Genomic DNA, 22,404 nt, shown 5'->3' with positions numbered 1-22,404 from the left:
TGTTCAAAACTACATTATGCACTCTAATATTCATCAACAGAAGCATGGATAAATCAGATATGGCAAAGTAACTCAGTAGAATATTAAATAGCAATGAAAAATAACTACAGCTACGTCAACGTGGATGAATGCCAAGTGCGTGTATAGGTAACAAACCAGTCCCAGTAGACAGAACCAAGCAATATGCTTTCTATGAATGTTTTTATGGGTGGTAGAATCTCCAGTGAAAATTCCGGGATCCTAAACCTATTTGCATACAGCTGAGAAAGATGCCATTTAAAGAGGGAAATTTTAATTTGGAGTTAAGTCCGTGAGAACGAAGGAGAGAATGAACTTCACTTTACTTCTTTCTCTTATTGTGGTTAGGAGTGATATTATACAGGTGGTAATTGTATGATTCCTATTTTATTTTCAGTAATTACCAACTTGTAATCTACCAATCAAAACCTTACAGATTGATAGGAAGTATAAGGACAAAAGTTTTTAATGAGTGGTTTGAGTAAGAAATTGAATCACCTTCCAATACTTCAGTGTGTATTTCAACAAACAAGGAAATTCTAGCCACAGTACAAGGAAACCTAGTCACAACACAACCATCCAAATTGGGATGGCTAACTTGGGGTGGACACTGATGTTAACTTAGATATTGATTACTTTCATCTAATCCTCACACTTCATTCAAGTTTCACCAATTGTCTCAATAATGTGCTTTATAACAAAAACACCCAGCATAAGTTGCATTGAATTTCCTCCAATCTGAAACATTTCCTTAATCTCTACATATTTATGACCTTGACACTTTTCAAGATGAGAGGCCAGCTATTTTGTAGAGCATCCCTCAATTTACATTTGTATGATGTTTCAGGATTCGTAGATCTAAGTTATGTATCTTGGCAGGAATATCACAGGAGTGATGCTGTGTACTCGCCATCCTATTTGGGTTCATCTTTCTCATTTGTCCCATATGGATGTCATTCACCTCGATGACGCAAAGATACCACTGAAAAAAAGGGCCTGCAGGCTTCTCCACTGTAAAGTTAGTCTTTCTCATTGTCATTAGTAAGTATTTGGTGGGAAGGTAAATTGAAACTTTGTCAACACACTATTTCTCATCAAATTTTCCACTTATTCACTTACTTATTTATATCTATTTGAACTCATGGTTCTCTATATTATTTAGTGAATTATCTGATTATTCAGTGGATAATCTGTTACTACACTATTTATTTGGATCCTCCAGTTGTCCTAGATTTGAGTATCAGGAGCCTATTCAAGTTGACTAAACTTTTTAGTACTTTCTGTATCTTTCTTTGATCTTTTCCTTGCTTTCTGGACAAAAAAAAAAAAAAGATGTTTCAAGCTTATCTTAGCCTTTCCCTGTCCCATCTCTGGAATCTGCTCTCTTTCTAAGAGGCCCTGGTTTTTTAGAGAGAAAAATGGCATTTAGAAGGCACCATTTGAGTGCTAGTTGTGCTCATTGCTATGGAGGTGTCTCCCCTCACTCTCAATCAACAAGAGAAGACAATATATTCACAGCTATATTTATTTCCATATCTAAATATACTTTAAAAACATGAATTCACACAGATATCTCCAACTGTAGTTCCATACTGCAAACTATCTATCCTCTTCTCATGTTTGTAACCCACTTCTCCAACAGTGAGAAACACGGCTTTCACTTCCTTACATATTTTCTTATTTGAGTAATCCCTCTGTGTGATCAATCTTCTATCTCAATGCTGCTATCTCCTGCCCAGAAGAAGTGCCCTCCTCTCTCAATTCAGCTCTGACTCTTAACCAAAATGAACTTTAATGATTTCTAAGCTTCCCAGGTGGCTCAGTGGTAAAGAATCCTCCTGCCAATGCAGGAGATGTGAGTTCAATCCCTGGGTCAGGAAGATCCCCTGGAGAAGGATACAGCAACCCACTCCAGTATTCTTACCTGGGAAATCCCATGGACATAGCAGCCTGGTGGGCTACAGTCCACAGGGTCGCAAAGAGTCAGATACAACTAAGCAGCTGAGCGTGAAATCTTTACTAAACTTGGAACAGGTATCTTCTAGATTATAGGTCCCTGACTAAAGGCCTCCCTTTCCTTAAAGCGTTTACTTTAGAAAATTTGTTGTTGCAAATTATTTCTCTGCCCCTTTAAAATGTATGCAAATATTCTCCCAGCCTGGTTCCAGTTTTATAACCCAGGATTGTCCTTCTCAAGCACCAGGGAACTAGGTATTTGAAATGTAAACATCAAAGGAGATAGCACCCCTGTTTCCCAGTATCTGTGAGAGGGTGGAAACCTTGGATGCATGTCAACTAGCAAACCCAGGGGGCCTAATCACAGAGGAAAACATTTGCAAACTAAGCAACACAGTGTCCTTCAGGCACCCCATTGACCAACCTACCACATAGTAGTCCAGTTTTTTCCACTAATTCATTCCAGGGTTTAAAAACCTTCCCATGTTTTACTTAAGAAGAGCTGAATTCAGTCTCTCTCTCTCTCCCCTCTATTACCACAGAGGTGATTCAGTTGCTAAGTCGTGTCTGACTCTTGTGACCCCCGTGGACTGTAGCCCACCAGGCTCCTCTGTCCAGGGGATTTCCCAAGTAAGAATACTGGAATGGGTTGCCATTTCCTTCTCCAAGGGATCTTCCTGACCCAGAAATCAAATCCTGGTCTCCTGCATTGCAGGCTAATTCTTTATTGACTAAGCTATGAGTTCTCCAATAAAGTCTTCCTTGCCTGTTTAACTTTCCTCAGTGCAATTTTTGACTCTCTTCATTTTAGGATCTTCTCCCAGAGGAACACTCTCTTTTCTGCTTGGGCTCTAGTAGCCCACACCAGATCAATCCTCCATTGAGACACTCTGCTCACTGTGCTAGCGCTCTGACACCACACCAGACGCCCCTGCACACCCTCCACACCTCCGTCAGGCTCGGATTCCCAGCACTGGGTCACTGCCACAGGTGGATACTCCTTTCACACCATGCAGGTTCTGACCCGCCCCACCTCGACCTCACCCCCACCCCGCCAGGTCGTCTGCCTTCTAGGCCCTGACTTGCCACTCTCCCACCGTAGACATCTACTTTTCTCTGCACATATAATGATTTAAGGACTGAACTGCTTGAAAATGGAAGAGAGATAAAAAGAAGGTAAGGGAAAGAAAGGGGAAGATGAAGACTTCATTTTATTCTAGACATTCTCACCCTGTCTATATATTAGAACTGCTTAGGAAGCTTTTAAAAATTTGCTGATATGTGGCCTTGTCCTTAGAGATGTATGATTGCCCAAAAGCAGTCCTGGGCGTTTTCTGCTCTTATTGAAAACTCCAGGTGACGTTATTGTGGAGTCTGGGTTCAGAAGTGCACCCTTAGGTACAAAGAAGGGGTAAATAGGGGCACAGCTGGGTTTAGGGATCTGGAGAATGAGCTATATGAGAAAGTCCACTTGAAGCCTTCAATTTTGCCCATTAGGTAGGAAGAGATGTCACCAGGGGAGGATGAGGGGATCAGAATTTTCAGGAGATGGGAAGTGGAGAATCTATTAAACTGTACTTTTCAGAGAGGGAGACAAAGTGTAATAAAGAACAAAAGACTGTGGACATAATGCTGAACTTAACAAAAACTACAGCAAGAGTCCTACTGGGGTGGATTGTTCATCTTTAGCATATTGTGGAACACAGGAACATGTGCATTCCAAAAGTCCACACTCACTTGGGTTTTCGTAGAGCCCACCAGTTTGGTAAGACACCTGGGAGTATCAGTAGACATTATAGCTCAACTATAAAAATGATCTTCACTTAATGAAAAAATGTTCATCATATTCTTAGAGAATTTGTTTAACAAGCTTACCAAGGTTGTGGGCGTGTGTATGTTAAGATTTTATTGTTTATTAATTATATCATTCCATACAATTTTAAGTAAACAGACTTTGAGAAAATACACTGGGAGATTTAAACAGATGATGGTAATATTGATGAAAATATTCAAATGTGTTACATAAGATAGTAAGAGGCACCACTTCCACTATCATCCCCCAAATTTGTAGATTTCATATAAGAATAAAAACAGTTCATGGCATTCTTTATAAGTCTATGAACCACAATGTGTGTGTGTTAGTCACTGTGTCCAACTCTTTGTGACCTTAGGGACTGTGGCCTGCCAGGCTCCTCTGTCCATGGGTTTCTCTAGGCAAGAATACTGGAGTGGGTTGCCATGCCCTTCTCCAGAGGATCTTCCCAACCCAGGGATTGACCCGGTTCTCCCATACTGCAGGCAGATTTTTTACCATCTGAGCCAGCTGGGAAACCCTTGAACCATGATGCACCTAAACAATGTCAAAACTTCAAAACAAAGCATTTCTTCTATTAGCAGATGTAGCAGTTTCAGTTTCTTTAAAAACCAACAGCAGAAGCTAATGCAACATTGCAAAGCAATTTTCCTACAATTTTAAAATGCAAACAAATTAACAAAAACTATACACACAATCCCCAAAGTTGTCATATTCCAGTGGTTCTGAATTTTGATATTCATATCAGAATAATTCAAGAAATAAAATGTGATTCAGCATTTACTGGGCAGTGTTCACTACCTATTTGAAATTATATGTTTCAGAGTCTGGTAAAATTTCTCAAATATTAAATTTATATTTGAAAAATATATGAATAGAAAAAAGTATAATGGAAAACAACGATCGCATTTGGATAATATGGTTCCTCCCCTTCTTTCTATATTCTGTATTTCTTAAGTTTGAAAATGAACTTCAATTATATTCATAATTAAACTAATGTTCTAATTTTTAAAAAATAATGAAATTCATGTAAGTATTAGCTTGCAGGGACTGCCATAACAAATCTCTTCAGATAAGATGAGTTAAAAATCAGAAATTTATTTGCTCACAGAGGTTTGAAGACCAAGATCAAGGATTTGCTAGAGTTGGTTTCTTTTAAGGCCTCTACCTTTGACTTATACATGACTGTCTTCTCCCTGTATGTTCTCATGGTCATTCGTGTGTGTGCGTGTGTGTGTGAGAGCATGTAACACCAATCTCTTCTTACAAGGAAACCAGTCATATCTGGATTAGGGTCCACCCTATGACCTCATTTTAGCCTAATTAACTCTTTAAAGACCTTCTCTGCAAATACAGTCACATTCTGAGATAAGGAGGGTTAGGGCTGCAACCTATGAATTTGGGGAAACAGTTCAGCCTGTAACAGACACTTGGATTACTCTGAGCTTTCAGTGTTTTCCCAGTATTTTTTTCTGTAGGTTTTTTGTTTTTTTTCACCTCATTTTCTTAACGCTGGATGACTTGAAACTGTGTCTGGTGGGCAGGTTCTCAGCAATCGTTCAACTTTGTTGATTTTCTGTGATGTTAATCTTTTAATATTTTATAACCATTAACATATATTTACATATGTTTAATATTTTACAAACCTAAAGAAATACGTTCGAAAGCAAAACTGAAACTGTTTGCATTTCTGCTTCCTCACTCTGCTTCTGCACAGGGTCAAGGTTCCAGGAGACAAGTAAACGTCACAACCTAAAGCCTTATTTTTTAAAAAGGATTCTAACAGCCACACATCTCCTACCCATGAGAAGAAGAATAAGAAAGCAAAAGTTAAAAAATCAACTGTTTAGAGTTTCTGAAATAAGAAGTTTTCAGAAGAATCCTGGTAAGTTTCCCAATCGTTACTTTTATTTTTTTTATGCTTATGAGGAAACTGCTATTTTTATAAACTCCAGCTGTACTTTTTAATTAAAACAACATGTGCTTGTACATAAGCCATTACTTGTAAAACTATTGAAAGTAGAAATACCAGTGTTTTAATTCTATATCAGTATATCTAACTAAGACTATCTTTGTAAATGTTCTTCTAAAAAGAAATGGATCATTAAGTATATTTAAGGTGGTGAGGGGGTTTCTGGTCATGGGGCAATAGGGAAAAACGATACAGAAACAATGCAAAGACAGTCAGAAACTTTAACATAAAAGATTGTAAAGGAACCTGTGGTCATGTGCAATTCTGCCTTCCAGAACTTGCAATGTTATTAGAAGTTCAACAGAATATTTAATCAAAGATAATATCCCCCGGAGGCTATTTTTTAGGTTAAGTGCTTCCTTCACATCCATCTCATACAGCAATTTGGTTTAAAAATTAAAATGAAAACTTATGCTTAGGAAAATAAAACTAAGTTTGGCTTATGTGTGGTTTCAGTTCGTCAGACCATCAAAAGACAGTGTGGGTAGCCTTCCTGGGCAGCAGCCAGGATTCTGAATGGTCTCTCCCCCAGTCAGCTCTCAGTCGTGTGAAGCAGACAGCTCCTCAGGGCATGATATCTGGGATGCTACTGAGGACCTTTGTCTTCCCTGGTGGCTCAGCAGTAAAGAATCCACCTGCGATGCAGGAGACTGAGGTTCAATCCCCGGGTCAGGAAGACCCCCTGGAGAAGGGAATGGCAACCCACTCCAGTGTTCTTGCCTGGAGAACTCCATGGACAGAGGAGCCTGGCGGGCTGCAGTCCATGGGGTCGCAAAGAGTCAGACACGACTGAGTGACTAACGAACAACAACTGAGAATCCCTTGAGATGAAGGTGGGTGAGCACCAGTTCTCATCCTGAAGAGTTCTGCTGATTTGGTGCTTCTTAACACCTCAAGAGAGAAGACTGGAGGAGTCACTGGAGAACGGAATCCTGTAGCTCCTTTGTCAATGATTAGTTACTACCACTACTACTAAGATTTGTGTTCATGGTTATTTCAAATCAGGAAGATGAGGGCCCCTAGGAAACCAAGACTGTGGCAAGGCATTCTCAAAATTTGTGCACACCAGTCATTTTGACCTTTATATGTTTCCAACTATATACACACATGCATACATACGGTCTTAAAATCGATGAACTGTAAATTACTTTAAAAGCATTACTGAATATAATAGGTTAAAATCATTATATGTCACCACTCCTATCATGTGGGAGAGAGGAGTTGAGAAACTTTTGAAATTATAATCAGTCCACAGATATTTTTAAAGAGTTTAGCATATTTTATTGAGACCAGGTATTGTTGATGTTTACATTTAACAGAAGAAAATACATTAAACATTACATTTAACAGAGGAATAAATGTCAATGACCTTATGTGAGAAAAGTATTTCTATTTCCCTGGTATCTATAGGCAGAATCTGAACAAAAAGATGTAACAGAAAACTCTCACCTGTTAGATGGCACGAAGTTCCCTTTGCAGCATCCCCCATGTTAGACACCAGTTGAGTCACTGGTGGTTTAGAAGCCAAAGAAAGAACTGTAAAAATAAGGGACTGATTACACATGAAAATCAAGGAAATTCTTTCTTTTTTTAAATTTATTTTTAATCGGAAGATAATTACTTTACGATGTTGTGTTGGTTTCTGCCGTATAACAACGTTGAACCAGCCATAAGTATACATATATCTCCTCCATCCTGAGCCTCCCACCCACCCACCCCACCCATCCAGCCCCTCCAGGTTGCCACAGAGCACTGGGCTGAGCTCCAGAGGGAAATTCTTGATGTGCTGCTTCATTTCCAGAATGTTGGGCCTTATTGGAATATTGTAGTCACTGGTTAAATCAAAAGAGAAAATTTGGAGTCTGTCCTCTGAGTCCTTAGGATATGCAGAGAGACGGGAGATGCTTAAATTACTGAAAGCAGACCTGGGCTAAGAGAAAGTATTGCATCAGACCCTAACAGACTACGTCTGTGGAAAGAGGCAGGTGCCTCACGTGGAGATCAGCTTCCCTGAGCAGAGGCAGCAGGTGAAAGCAGCAGAGGGGCTGAGGCTCCAACCCTGAGGGCCCAGGAGAAAAAGGGACCCACGCGGGGAGAAACCTGGTTTGGGAAATGGCCTCATTTGGGGACTGGGAGTGACACAGCAGAAAAGTTTTATGGAGTATTATGGAACTGGGGTACCTAGAAGGACTGGGGGAGAAAACACACTAACTTTCTTTTCCTTTTGATAAAACTTTTTTTTTCTTCTTTTGTGACCAGATGATTGAAGCTAGAGTTAGGTCTGGCCTAACAGGCAGCAGAGTAAAGAAAGTTCTCCAGATTTCAGTCTGGGATTCAAGCCAAGGAAAATAAGTGCCCTAGTGTAATGAGCAAAAATTCCTTGACCCAGACATTGCTAACTCAATGGTTTTCAAAAATTCATTATTTTTAACTACTCTAAGAAAATATGTTATTCACTCAACAAATTTTTGTTAAGAAGCTACCACATGCCAGGCACTGAAAAATAGTGAACAAAACACACAAAAACTCTTGACACAGAATAATGGATAGAACAGAAAATAAAAAGGTAAATAAGTAAAAATACATGGAATGGAATACTGGATTGTGATAAGTCCTATCTAACTTTTTAAAAAAGCCAGATGAGGGAAAGGCGACATCAGGAGATGGGATAGTATTCAGTTGGCGGCCAGAGAGGTGTCTCTGTGAGCAGGTGATGTTTGATAAAGACCTGAAGGAAGTGAAGGAGTGAGCCCGCTGGTGTCCAAGGATATTCCAGGGAGAGGAAACAAGTAGAGTGCTGGAAGCAGGAACAGATGCCACCTGTGAGGAGCAAGAGGGAAGTCAGAGAGCTGTAGCAGATTTAGAGACAGAAAAATAAAACTAAGATGTCATATCAGAGGGGTAATAGGGTGCCTGGCCATCTGAGGCCTGGGCTTCCCATGTGGCACAGTGGTAAAGAATCCACCTGCTAGTGCAGGAGACCCAAGAGACACGGGTTCATTCCCGGGGTCAAGAAGATTCCTTGGGTAGGAAATGGCAGCCCACTCCAATGTTCTAGCCTGGGAAATCGCATGGACAGAGGAGCCTGGTGGTCTACAGTCCATGGGGCCACAATGACTCAGACACGATTGAGCAAGTAACACACACACATGAAGTTCATAATAAGGGGCTCAGAATTCACTGCAAGTCAGATGGGAAGCCGCTGGAGGAACTGAACAGAGTGTTAGTGTGTTACTTACTTTTGGAAAGGGTCACTTCAGCCGAGATTTTGAGATGTCCCCAAAGGGATCAATTACAGCAAGGGTGAAACTCGTGAGAGAGCCACTCCTCAATTTAGGAGAGAGATGATGGGACCTCGACCAGGAATGGAGGGGCTAGCTGGTAATTGGATGACTGTTTTGAAGATGCGACCTACAGAATTTGCTCCACACTGAATGTAGAATGTGGGAGAAGAGAAAGAGAAAGTATGCCTGCAACAAATCTTGAATGTTTATTTAATTAAAATTATTTATATTTAGGAAGAGATGCCATGTAGCTGAAGAATGTGCTTTTAAATTTTCTACACTTGAAAAATTTTCTAGTAAAAAGTGAAGGGGAAAATCTGTCCCACAAACAGTACCTAGTAACAGTCCAATCAATTGCATTTTAATTTTGCTGTGATTTTTTAATGTAATAGATTCTCAACAAATATATCCTCAGGTAAAGTTGGGCAATGACCAGGTCTTCTCTTCTCACACCTCTGCTTCCTCATAGATGCCTTCTGGGATGTAACTCCTGTAAATTCACAAGAAAATGCAACTCCTCTAACAGCGGGAGATCAAAGAACCTCTTGAAGACCTATTTCAAGTTGCTCTTGTGAAAAGGAGTTTTCAGAAAAGCCCTGGTAAGTTTCTAAGAATTAGAGATATCTGTTTCATCAACTTTCTTTAAAAGCTATCTTTAAAAACTAATTCTAAAAACTAAAACATAACTTTGGAAATGAATATACTTTGAAGTGTACATAAGCCATTTCTAACAAAATGATTCTAAAAGGAATGAGAGATCTCATTGCTTTCATATACACATCGCCAGATGCCACTGTTTAAAAAAAGAAGCCTTCCAACCAGCAAGGTGCAGAATGTTTCTGATGGTGGAAGGCTCTGGAGATGAGGCTAGAAGAACTAAGTAAAATTTAGATCAGAAGATCAGGAGTTCAAGCGTATCAAACCGTGCAGAAAATTGTGACTACATGCAGCTATGCAAAACTCTGTCCGACGTAACTCAAGATGGGATCAAAAGTTTTTGTTGTTGCTGTTATTGTTTAGTCACTAAGTCACGTCCACCTCTTTTGCAACCCCATGGACTGTAACTCCCCAGGCTCCTCTGTCCATGGGAGTTCCCAGGCCGAGAATACTGGAGTGGGTTGCCATTTCCTTCTCCAGAGGATCTTCCCAACCCAGGGATCGAACCCTAATCTCCTGAATTCTTTACCATTGAGCCATCAGGGAATCCCTATCAAAAGTTTACATCTAGTTAAAGATGAAAACCTCCCAAGTTTAATCAGCATTTTACTCAAGGCTTTCCTTTACAATTAGCTTGTATAAAGACTATGAGAAGAATTACATAATTTTAATGTAGTTAAACACAGTCCTAGAAAATGAAACTAGCTAGCTTTGTAGTTTCAGTCTGAAAGAACATCAGAGCAAGGCATATGCCTGCTGGGCTCCGGCCAAGACTAAGAACATCCTTTCTGGGAGGCATGAGTACCTTCAGGCTGCTGAGGCCGTTTCCTCAAGGTGGGCATGGGCACCAGTTCTCACCACAAAAGCTGCTAGTTTGATCCTTCCTGCTCACCACTCCCCAAGAGAAAAAATAAAAGACTTTAGGGAATGGATCCTGAGAGTAAGTACCCATAAAGGGAACTCTGGGTTCAAAACTTTCCCAGAGCAGAATAAAAAGGTAAACTGCAATTCTTCTCCCCAGCTGCAGGAGCAGCTCTGCCTTTACCCATTTTAGACATAGATGTTTCTAGTGCATTTCTTTTGAAGAAGCAAAGCAAAAACAAGCAACAAACAAGACAACACTGGTTCTGGTCCAATTGCCCTATACGCACAATGAACGGTAAAACAGATTAGCTGAGAGGAGACATAATTTAATTATGAAATAGTTTTCCTGATCGCTACTCCCCCCACCCCCCTTACTTACACTGTGTAGTCTTGCCAAACATAGAGGTCTCTCATGTTTAAAAATATGCCAACACTCCAGAACGTAAATCTGATCAGGTGATGTTCATGAAAGGATTTTGTAAGCCTCAGAACAGTGAACTAGATTAAAGCTCTGTATAAACACTAACAAACCATCACTGAAAAAAAAGTTGAAGACAGTGATGGGCCTAGGAGTTATATTAAAGCACTGTGAGAAATTTTTGCTCTAATCATTGTCACCTTGAATTAAGTACAATATATCACTCCAGACCAAATAAGGATCAGTGACCATATAAGTTGCTCATATAATTGACAGAGTGCAAAATTCATGTGAAAGCATTACCAAATATATAGTAGCTTCAAATCAGTATGTATCTTCTCAGCTCCCATCATAAGAGTGGGCAGTTGAAAAATTTGTTGATGTTATAAACGGTCTTCATTTTTGAATAATGGGGGAGGCTTTGAGATAACGCAAAGGATTTAAAAAAAAAAAAAAAAAAACTGGCTTGGGAAGAAGAGATGTCAGTCACTTTATTCCATCTCCCTGGATAGAATTCCTGGGAGAATTTAAACAATGAAGGAGAAAGCAAGAAAGAGCCTGTCTCCCTGTTAGGTGGCGCAAAAAAAAAAACAAAAAAAAAAAACAAAGAACAAAGAACAAAAAAACCAACCAAAGATTCCTCCCGCCATCCCCACGTTACACATGCGCACATACACATGCCGGTGTGCGCGCACGGTGTCTCCGGGCAAGTGATAGCCTGTAAACAGGAAATCCTTCATGGGCTGTTTCTTGTCGAGTTCCGGGGCAGAGGCCAATGCTATAATCATTGGCTCAAACAGGAGAGAAAACCTAGAACTTTTCTTTACAGTCTTTGGGGGTGCCCAGAGAAGCTACGGGTGGGTAGCTTACTGAGAGAAGACACCGGCTGAGAGAAGATAGTGCCTCAGACCTGGGCAGGGCAGGTCTGTGGAGAATGATAAGAGCATCTCCAGAGTCAGGTCTGTCTGGCTGGCACAGCCAGAGCAGTTAAAAGAGCAGAGGATAATGCAGAGACCCCCTGAGTCTAGCTCACTGAGGCTCTAAAGTAGAAAACCCTGGAAACAGGGTGAAGCAGGACAGCCAATGGAAAAGGCTTATACTTAGAAAATAGGCTTAGCGTGCAAGCCCAGCAGTGCCAGCCCTCCACTGAGCGAGTTACACAGGTAAGTTAGAACTCTGTTTTCTCACTTGTGAAGTGAAAATAAATTTTGTTTGCAAGCATCTGGTAAGGATTAAATTGAATAGTGTAAGTTATGGATATGTATCTGGCACTTAGTAGGCTGTTATTAGAATGAGATAATTCACATACTATAAAATTCTCCCTTTTAAGTTATACAAGTCAGTGGTTTTTGGTATATCCATAGAGTTGTGCACAATCAATTTTAGAACATTCTCATCACACCCTTAAAAATCCTGTACCCATTAACAGTCAGTCACCATTTACCCTATCCTCCAGCCCTTGGCAACCACCAATCTACTCTCTGTCTGTATGGATTTGCCTATTTTGGACACCTATTTTGGACATTTCATATAACTGGAATCACATAATATATGTTTATTTGTAAATGGCTCCTTTCATTTTGCATAATGTTTTCGAGGTTCATCCATGTTATGTTATCATGATTTCATTCCTTTTTATTATTAAATTCCATTGTATGAATATACCACATTTTGTTTATTCAGTCATGAAGACAATTTATTTTTGTGAAGCACTAAATGAATATTGCTTTGTTGATCTAAGATGGGAGTGTTTTACCAAGTTTGCCAAGATCGTCTTGAATTTAAATAACTGTCTTTGTCACTCCATTTCAGTCTTTATTTAAAGTCCTTTATTCACTGATAGTCTATTTCAATCCCCTTCTCCTAAACATATAACCTTAGTTTTCTCAAACTGTGTTGTTTACCCCTTTTCCAATACTCACCTTCGCATTTAGTTATGTCATAGGTACATCAGTTTATATGATGTTAAATAAAAACAATATTTTTCCAATAGTTGGAAAACTAATTATCACGCTGGAAACAAGGAAATGAACAACTGGATGGATAGTTTTTTTTTTCCATTATTTATACCTAAGTTAAGTATAAATTGAAAAAAATTTTTATATCCCAGAATGTTTCTTCAAACCATTTGAATGTTTTATTTTTTAATTTTTATTAGAGAAAATAAATATCATTCCTGAATACCAAATATACATGAATTATCTAAGAGCCAGGATATCTTTAAACATGGTTGGCTTCTACTAATCACTGTGAAGCCATGTCACAATACCTCTGAAGGATAGATAAATACAGACTATTTGAATCAGCAGATTCTTTAGGGAATAATCATTCTATTTTCCAGCTTCAACAATACTCTCAATATTTCCTCAAAACACTTGACTAAATAAACAGAGACTGGCTTAGACAAAAACTTACAGTAAGCTTGATATCACTCTGAAGGAATAACTAGTATAGTAGTGTGGAAATAGCTATGATAAGAAATGCACAGCCAATGTGGGATTTTAAATCATGTGAATAGTATTTTAAGTTACCAAAAAGACTCTTAACAAAGAGACATGGAACAAAGAGGAAGAAAAATTTGTTTTGGCTGCACCGTGCAGCTTTGGAGATCTTAGCTCCCTGACCAGGGATAGAACTCAGACCCTAGCAGTGAAAGTGCAAAATTCTAACCACCGGACCGCCAGGGAGGTTTTAAGAGACGTCAGAGGTCTCTGCTTAAAGCTGAGTAACCCTTGAGTAAATAAAGCGTATCTGTGTGCTCTGAGTTTAACCAATCTTTTTTTTTTTTTTAACAGTCTGTGGAATAGAGACTCTGTTGTGCAAACATACCTAGTCTCTGTGGGAAAACTGGGCATTCCCAGTGGACAGCTGGCAATGATTATCTATTGCTCATAGGATATAAGCCAGTTTCTGAATGCGGTCGACTCTTCAAGGAGCCTCATGTGTCCAAAAAAACTGAACACATGCATTGGATATAAATAGCCATAGGAATATTCATTTTGTTCTTACAGTCTTAGAAAAATGGAAAGTGGCATTCAAATTAGTCATGGCACACAATTTATAAGTCCATCCACAAAGAAGAAATTAGTAAGAAATAGAGAGTTAATAGGAAATATCCACATGGTCTCCTATTATTTAAAAGATATTCATTGTGTGCAAAGGAGCAAGAGCTGCCTGGTAGAACACAATATCCATATGTGATCCTCATAATGTCACTTTATTTTGTTCTTTCAACTACTTGTATTAACTTTCCATCTGTGCACTCAATATATATAAAGCAGATTGACTTTGCTGGCTCATCTTATAAGTTCTGAAATGAGGTTCCTTGTAGCTATTGTAAAAATATAAACATTTGAGTGTCACATTTGACCCTTCCTAAGATGGTGAGAACATATTAGGCAGTTCTAACATCAGGCCGTATAGTTTGGGTACCAATTAAACTAAAACACCTTTTGCTCACAGATGTGGTAGGGTAAAATTGTGATATTTGGCAGCCTCAGACTCTTGATACAGATATGCTGAGTATCATTATTTCTTTATTCCTAAACTTACCAGGTGAGATTACACCAGTTCCTTATTTCACTTTGACTGATAGAGGGATCTGATGCAAAGACTCACCATGCCTTAAAGAGTATTGCTTCTGGTACGAGTTTGGGTGAAGGCTTGACAGTTTCTTAAAAAGTTAAACAGGCAGCTATTAATATTTGATCCAGCAATTCCTTGCCAGGGCTGTTTACCTAAGAGAAATGAACATACATGTCTGCATAAGACTTGTGCAGAAATAGTCATAGCAGCTTTCTGCATGACTGCCAAAAATGGAAATAGCTCAAATGTCTATTAAAAGAAAATTGGATAAACAAAGTGTGGCATGTTAATAGAACAGAATACTATTCAACAATAAAAAGAAACAATCTATAGATACATGCAACATTTAGACCAATCTCAATGACATTATATTGAATAAAAGAAGTCAGTCACAGAGGAGTACATTCTATATGATTCTAGTATTTCAATTCTCAGATAAGGTTAAGCTAATCTGTGTGTGTGTGTGTGTGTGTGTGTGTGTGTGTGTGTGTGTGCCAAGTCACATCAGTTGTGTCTGACTCTTTGCGACCTGTGGACTGTAGCCTGCCAGGCTCCTCTGTCCAAGGGATGCTCCAGGCAAGAATACTGGAGTGGGTTGCCACACCCTCCTCCAGGGGATCTTCCTGGCCCAGGGATCGAACTCATGTCTCTTATATCTCCTGCATTGGCAAGAGAATTCTTTACCACTAGCGCCACCTAAGAAGAATGGTTTCCTCTGGAGGGGGTTAGTAGTGACTGAGAAGGGACATGGGGTGACAGAAATGTTCTGTGTCTAGATTGGGGTGGCTTGTCAAAATTTTACAGTGCACTCCAGTTTTACCTCAGGGCAAGTGTAGCTGAAATAAGAGTAACTGAATGTAAAAAAGAGAGGGAGAATAGCAGGAAGTCAATGGCTCTGAAGCTGAGTGATGGACACAGTGTTCATTATGCTGTCCCGTTTACTTTGTATGTAAAATTTTCCAAAGAAATTGTGCTGTAAAAGTCTAGTTCATGATGTGAGGAAACAGAAGCTATAGTTTGATGAGTGGGAGGACAAAATATTATGACACATGCTTCTCCTGTTGGCAAATCTTTTGCTGAGAGATTACAAAAGAGTGAGATTGTACACCAGAAATGTTAATAACCATGAACAAGGGATAGAAGTCAGGTAGATCTTGTTTTTTTTTTTTTTTTTTTTTCCGTAGTTGTTTCTGATTTTTTAATTGGACACATATTAGTCTTTTAATTAGAAAAACATATCATAAATATTACTGTCTTAAAAATACTAGGACTTCCCTGGTGGTCCAGTGGTTAAGAATCCACCTGCCAATGCAGGGGACACAGGTTTGATCCCTGGTCCAGGGAGACTCCACATGCCATGGGGTAACTAAGCCCGTGCACCCACACTCTAGAGCCAGTGAGACACAGCTACTAAGCCGCCGTGCCCCAGAGACCATGCTCCGCAACAAGAGAAGCCACACAGTGAGAAAGTTGCGCACCACGACTAGAGAAAGCCCACACGCCACAGCAAGGCCCAGCACAGCCAAAAATAAATGAACAAATGTTTTTAAAAGTTTTTAAACAATAACACCGCCCCCCCCACAATGACTCTCAGTCCTAATTACTCTGAAGCAATAACAACAAGGGTAATGTACTCCAGATGCTTGCAAAAATCCTGTCTCATGAGCTAAGAGCCTTCTTGGTACTGTAATATGGCAATACTTCCTTCATCTGAGAGAAAGAGGAACATGGTCAAATGTAAACCTTTTGGTGGTTTTGTTCCTAAGAGAAATTTTATATAAAAACAAGAGCATGGAATGAAAACATGAGCTATTCTACAGAGCATTTCTAGATCATGACCGATTTTTCTGTACTTACTACATTATAATAATTTTATTAGTGCATAAGGACCCCAAATGAGTTAAAAGAGAAACCCTGATCAGATAGTATCCAGGGAGCTTAACTTTGAACACTCTTAAAGGGATCTTCACTCTTTGGTTTATTGAAATAATTTTTTAAAGATAACAAACCTCATTCCAACAAAGAGTTTAAAAGAAGGCCTGGAAGGGACAAGGAACTTCCCTCGATCTATAACAAAGAATTCCTCTCAAATATAGATCATGACTGCCAGTGAGACAGGTCACATCCCAGGATTATTCAGAGGCTGACTCCCAGCAGGAGAGGGCTGATGGTTGAAGAACCAGACTGAGATCTTAGAGTGCAGGAGAAGAGAAGGAGCTGGACAACATCAGAATTCACCAGCAGAATCTACTCCCTCAGGTGGACAGACATAACTGGTTCCGTTTTCTATACAGGACTGTTTGAGGAAAGAGTTGGCCCAGTGAACTCATATGCAATAGCAGGACTGAACCAGCAGGGTGGGTGAAGTAAGGAGGAATCCAGGCAAATAGTATATGCACATCTAGATCATGCATTCTCAACTTACCTCTAAGGAGTAAAAATTGCTTCTTAGAAGCAAAAAAAAAAAAAAAGAAAAGAAAAGAAATCAGGCCTTTCTTTAAAGTAGACCTCATTGTTAGAGCAGTTTTAGGTTCATAGCAAAATTGAGAAGAAGATACAGAGATTTCCCAACTTCCCTCTGCCCCCACATATATGTTAATACAACCTCCCCCACTATCAACATCCCTCACCGGGGCAGCACATTTGTTACAATTGATGAACTTACATTAACATATCATCACCTACACTCTGTAGTTCAGCTTATGGTTCAGTCTTGGTGTTGTATCTTCAATGGGTTTTGGCAAATACATATGTAATGGCATATATCAACCATTATAATGTCATAGAGAATAATTCCATTGTCATAAAAATCCCCTGTGCTCCACCAATTTATCCCTCACTCCTCCCAAACTCTTGGCAAAAACTGATCTTTTTGCTGTCTCCAAAGTTTTGCCCTTTCCAGACTACCACAGAGTTGGAATCATATAGTATGTAGCCTTTTCAGATTAAGTACTTTCACTAAGTAATATGCATTTAAGTTTCCTTCATATCTTTTTATTGCTGGACAGCTCACTTCTTTTCAGCACTGAATGAAGATTCCATTGTCTGGATGTACCAGTTTATTTATCCATTCACCTGCTAAAGGATATCTTGGTTGCTTACAAGCTTTGGCATTTATGAACAAAGCTGCTATAAGCTTTTGAGCACAAGTGTCTGTGTAGACACAAGTTTTCGACTCCTCTGGGTAAATACCAAGGAATGTGATTGCTGGGCCATATGGTGAGAGAAGGTTTAGTTTTATAAGAGACCACCAAACTGTCTTCCAAAGTGGCTGCACAATTTTGCATTCCCACTAGCAATAAATGAGAGTTCCTGTTGCTCTAACATCCTCACTAGCCTTTGGTGGTGTTAGCAGATTTCAGCCATTCTAATAGGTGTGTATTTCATTGTTTGAATTTGCAATTCCCTGATGACCTTTGATGCCCTTGTTTATGTATAAGGCACAGATATACATAAACTCATGCAGTATATCTGTAGTATTACGATTTCAAGGGAGAGGACAACTAGGTTGAAATCCTCCTCCTTAAGGGGGAAACAGTCTAATAAAGAACTGGAGAGGCACTCTCTGGGTCGTCAGAGAGGCAGCAAGAGGAGAGAGACACAGGACAGACGAGAAGGATTGCACACGCTGGAGAACTGGAACCTGGCCTCGCAGGGAATCTAAGCAATGAGACAAGCCAGGGGAATAAAACTGAGTATGGAAAGCAGAGCGTCAGTTAATTTTTGTAACCTGTTTGTGTTAGGCAAGGCTCTCCAGAGAAACAAAACCAGTAGTACATACTGGAGAGAAAGAAGTGGGGAGACAGAGATTATTTAACAGTTTGTGCCTCAGTTTCTTCAGCTGTAAAATGGAAACAATAATAGCATCTACCTCAGAGGATTGTGGTGAAGAGGAAATAAGTGATGGAAAGCACTTAGAACAGTGCCCAGTACATAGTATATGCCCAACAAACGCATAAAAAACAGATGAAGCCAGTCTGAATGTGGAAGCCAAAAGCTAACTGAGTTCGCATAATACATGTTAACACTTGCTATTAAATTTTTTTTTTTTTGCTTTTTAGAATTTTTATTTGTTTTTGGTTCTCTAGTCACCATGAGCCGGGGCCACTCTCTCTAGTTGAGGTGCGCCAGCTTCTCATTGTGGCGGCTTCTCTTGTTGCAGAGCACAGGCTCTGGGGCACGCAGGCTTCAGCAGTTGCAGGATGTGGGCTCAGCAGTCGCAGCTCACGGACTCTATAGCATGGGCTCAGTAGCTGTAGCACACGGGCTTAGTTGCTCTGCAGTGTGGGGAATCTTCCCAGACCAGGGATCAAAACTGTGTCTCCTGCATTGACAGGTGGATTCTTTATCACTGAGCCTCCAAGGAAGCCCCGCCACTTGCTATTAATTTTTTAAATGCTATCTTTGCCACTCTCAGGCGTTCTGTGCCTGTCAGTGAGTCAGACGTTAGAAAAGATGAATCCCAGCATAGTGGCCACTGGGGGCCCCACCCTGGTCTGCTCTGCAGAACTAACCTGGAGGGCTTTAGCATTCATGTGAATATGAATGTGCTAAGTTGCTTATTCATGTCCAACTCTTTGCGACCCTATGGACTGTTAACTGACCAGGCTCCTCTATCCATGAGCTTCTCCAGGCAAGAATACTGTAGTGGGTTGCCATTTCCTCCTTCAAGGGATCTTCTCCACTCAGGGATCGAACCCACATCTCTTGTCTCCTGCATTGTAGGTGGGTTCTTTACCACTAGTGCCACCTGGGAAGTCCCTCAGTTCAGTTCAGTTCATTTCAGTCGCTCAGTCGTGTCCGACTCTTTGCGACCCCATGAATCGCAGCACACCAGGCCTCCCTGTCCATCACTAACTCCCAGAGTTTACTCAAACCCATGTCCTTTGAGTCGGTGATGCCATCCAGCCATCTCATCCTCTGTCGTCCCCTTCTCCTCCTGCCCCCAATCCCTCCCAGCATCAGGGTCATTTCCAGTGAGTCAACTCTTCACATGAGGTGGCCAAAGTATTTGAGTTTCAGCTTCAGCAGCCGAGGTCAGGGGCGGCGGCCGAGAGGAGCTACCCCACGCCCAAGGTCAGGGGCGGCGGCGGAGAGGAACTACTCCACGCCCGGGGAAGTCCCTAGGGAGCTCCAAAAAGGCCCTGAAAGTCATTCCTTTATATTCTCTTTGGGAAAACAGAGACAGATGGATAGTGCACCCAAGAAAACCAGTGAAATGCCAGCTTAAAGTCTTACCAAGTTCTGGGCTCTTGGCAGCCCTCAAAAGTCTTAAGCAAAGAACAGATTTTAACATTTTAATTCTAACCACACACACCAGCAGGGTGGATGAGTAATGGCTTACCGAAGGACTCCTTTCAGAGAGAGAAAAAAGTCACTTCAGCAAATGCAGATCTGGGAAAACGAAACTGAAATCAAATCTGTAGACTTCCTTCTCCCCACCTTCACCAGTTTCAGCACACCCATACTGAAAAACACTCTGCCATTTCTGAGCCAATTAGAGCTCAGACTGAAGTGGAAGCAGAGGAGAAAAGTGCATAAAAACCTGACTGAAAAAAAAAAAAAAAGTGTTTTTCTCTAACCTAAAAGAAAGAAGAAAACACAGACATTTGAATGCCTCCTACACTGAAATACATGATTTTCCTGTCGTTTATGTAGAAGAACTTTGCAAGAAAAATCTGGGTGAGTACAATATCTGTTATTAACAGTATTATTACTATCTATAGAAGCATTTTATTGAATAGGAAGGAATCTACTTCTCAATTAGAAAATTGAAATATACTCCAAAAAATAATATTTTAAGCCTAAATTTTTTTAGCCTAGACTGTTCACTGCTGTGACACTGTGTGCTTTATATTAATTGAAAAAGAATCACAACATTCCATAAAATATACAGTTGAAAACTAAAGGCACTTTTCCTCTAGAGGTATTTTTATTGATGAACTCCCCCAAGGCATTAGCAGCATCTTCAAAAAGAACATATAATGAAAATTTTAAAATGTACTTTCTATTAATCTACTCTGAGTTGCCAGAAAATAAAACTCCCTGATAAATTCTCAGATATTAGTGTCAGATGATATGTATTATAAACAGACAGTGGTAGAGATGTAGACAGACTACAGGAAGTACTTGAAATTATAACAGCCTTCCTCTTGCCTGGTAAAATTCTTGGGTTTATGTTTGATTTTCTCCAAAATAAGGAACAAGGTAGTACAAGAGGGTGAGGGACATACAGTTCTGATTAAAACCCTACTCTTCAATTTCCTTTTCCTTTAGAAAAACTAACCAGCCCTAAAGTTAACCCTACAGCTGATAAGTATATACATGTTTGATCAATCAACTAACAATCAATTAACAAGTTCCTTTTTAAAATACTAGTTGCTAAGAAGCTCAGAACCAAATTTTCGGGACAGTTGTAGTAAAGCATATAGAACTGAAAAATTATTTTTGCAAATTTCATCTGCATGTACAATGGGAAAATCATGTATTTCGGTGTAGGAAACATTCAAATGTCTGTGTTTTCTTCTTCCTACTATATTAGAGAAAAATACTTCAGGGTCTTTTATGGTTCCATACAAATTTTAGAATTATTTGTTCTAGCTCTGTGAAAAATGCCTTTGATATTTTGATAGGGATTGCATTGAATCTGTTGCTTGCCTTGGGTAGTATGGCCATTTTAACAATATTAATTCTTCCAGTACATGAACATGGTATATCTTTCCATCTGTTGTATCAGTGTCACATGGTTTCCAGTGTACAGGTCTTTTACCTCCTTAGATTTATTCCTACCCATTTATTATTTTTGATGCAAGTATAAATGGGATTGTTTTCTTTACTTCTCTTCTGATAGTTTGTTGTTAATATATAGAAACAACAGATTTCTGTATATTAATTTTATATCCTGTAATTTTATTGAATTTGTTTATTAGTTCTAATAGTTTTTTGGTGGCATTTTAGGATCTTCTATATATAGTATTATGTTATCTCAAAACAAGGACAGTTTTACTCCTTCATATCCAATTTGGATGACTTTTATTTCTTTTTCTTGTTCAATTGCCATCACTATTATTCCAATGCTATGTTAAATAAAAGTAGCAAGAGTAGGCATCCTTGTCTTGTTCCTGATCTTAGAGGAAATGCTTTCAGCTTTTCACTTCTAGTTTGATGTTGACTGTAGGTTTGTTATATACGGTTCTTATTATGTTGATATATGTTCCCTGGGTTGGGAAGATCCCCTGGAGGAGGGCATGGCAACCCATTCCAGTATTCTTGCCTGGAGAATTCCATGGACAGAGCAGCCTGGTGGGCTACAGTTCATGGGGTCGCAAAGGGTTGGACAGTACTAAGCGAATAAACACAGCACATGTTCCCTCCATGCCCGCTATACTGAGAGTTTTTTTTTTTTTTTTATCATAAATGGATTGTCAAAAGCTTTTATTGAATCTTTTGAGTTGATCAGATCATTTTTATTATTCAACTTGTTAATGTGGTCTTTCACATTGATTGATTTACAGATATTGAACCATTCCTGCATTGCTGGGATAAATCCCTCTTGATCATGTTTATGATCCTTTCTCATCTAGTGTATTGTTTAAGGCCAGTGTTTCTTTATTGATATTCTGTCTGGATAATCTGTCCACTGATATAAGTGGAATGCTAAAGTCCCATAATACTGGTATTAGTTTCAATTTCTTTCTTTATGTTTGTTAATATTTGCCGCATGTAACTAGGTGTTCCTATGTTGGGCTTCCCTGGTGACTCAGATAGTAAAGAATCCACCTGCAGTGTAGGAGACCCAGGTTCGATCCTTGGGTCAGGAAGATGCCCTGGAAAAGGG

The 22,404-nt window shown here is 39.6% G+C and overlaps 1 protein-coding gene across 5 annotated transcripts in view; it reads left to right on the top strand.

Annotated features, from left to right (window-relative positions):
- Positions 1-5,493: 5,493 nt before the first annotated feature.
- The window catches only part of SAMD9 (sterile alpha motif domain containing 9), a 35,604-nt gene continuing 18,693 nt past the window's right edge, over positions 5,494-22,404 (top strand). For 2 of the 5 annotated variants that reach the window (XM_061164900.1, XM_061164897.1), the window contains exons 1-3: positions 5,505-5,672; positions 9,513-9,642; positions 20,157-20,249. The gene's annotated coding sequence lies outside the window, so the exon portion shown is untranslated. Of the gene's footprint in view, positions 5,673-9,512; positions 9,643-19,974; positions 20,250-22,404 lie in introns of those variants that run through there. The other 3 variants (XM_061164898.1, XM_061164901.1, XM_061164899.1) reach the window with 3 other exon arrangements.

The sequence above is a fragment of the Dama dama genome, chromosome 18 (assembly GCF_033118175.1).
Source record: "Dama dama isolate Ldn47 chromosome 18, ASM3311817v1, whole genome shotgun sequence".
Lineage (NCBI taxonomy): Eukaryota > Metazoa > Chordata > Mammalia > Artiodactyla > Cervidae > Dama > Dama dama.
This window is presented reverse-complemented; position numbering and strand designations above follow the sequence as displayed.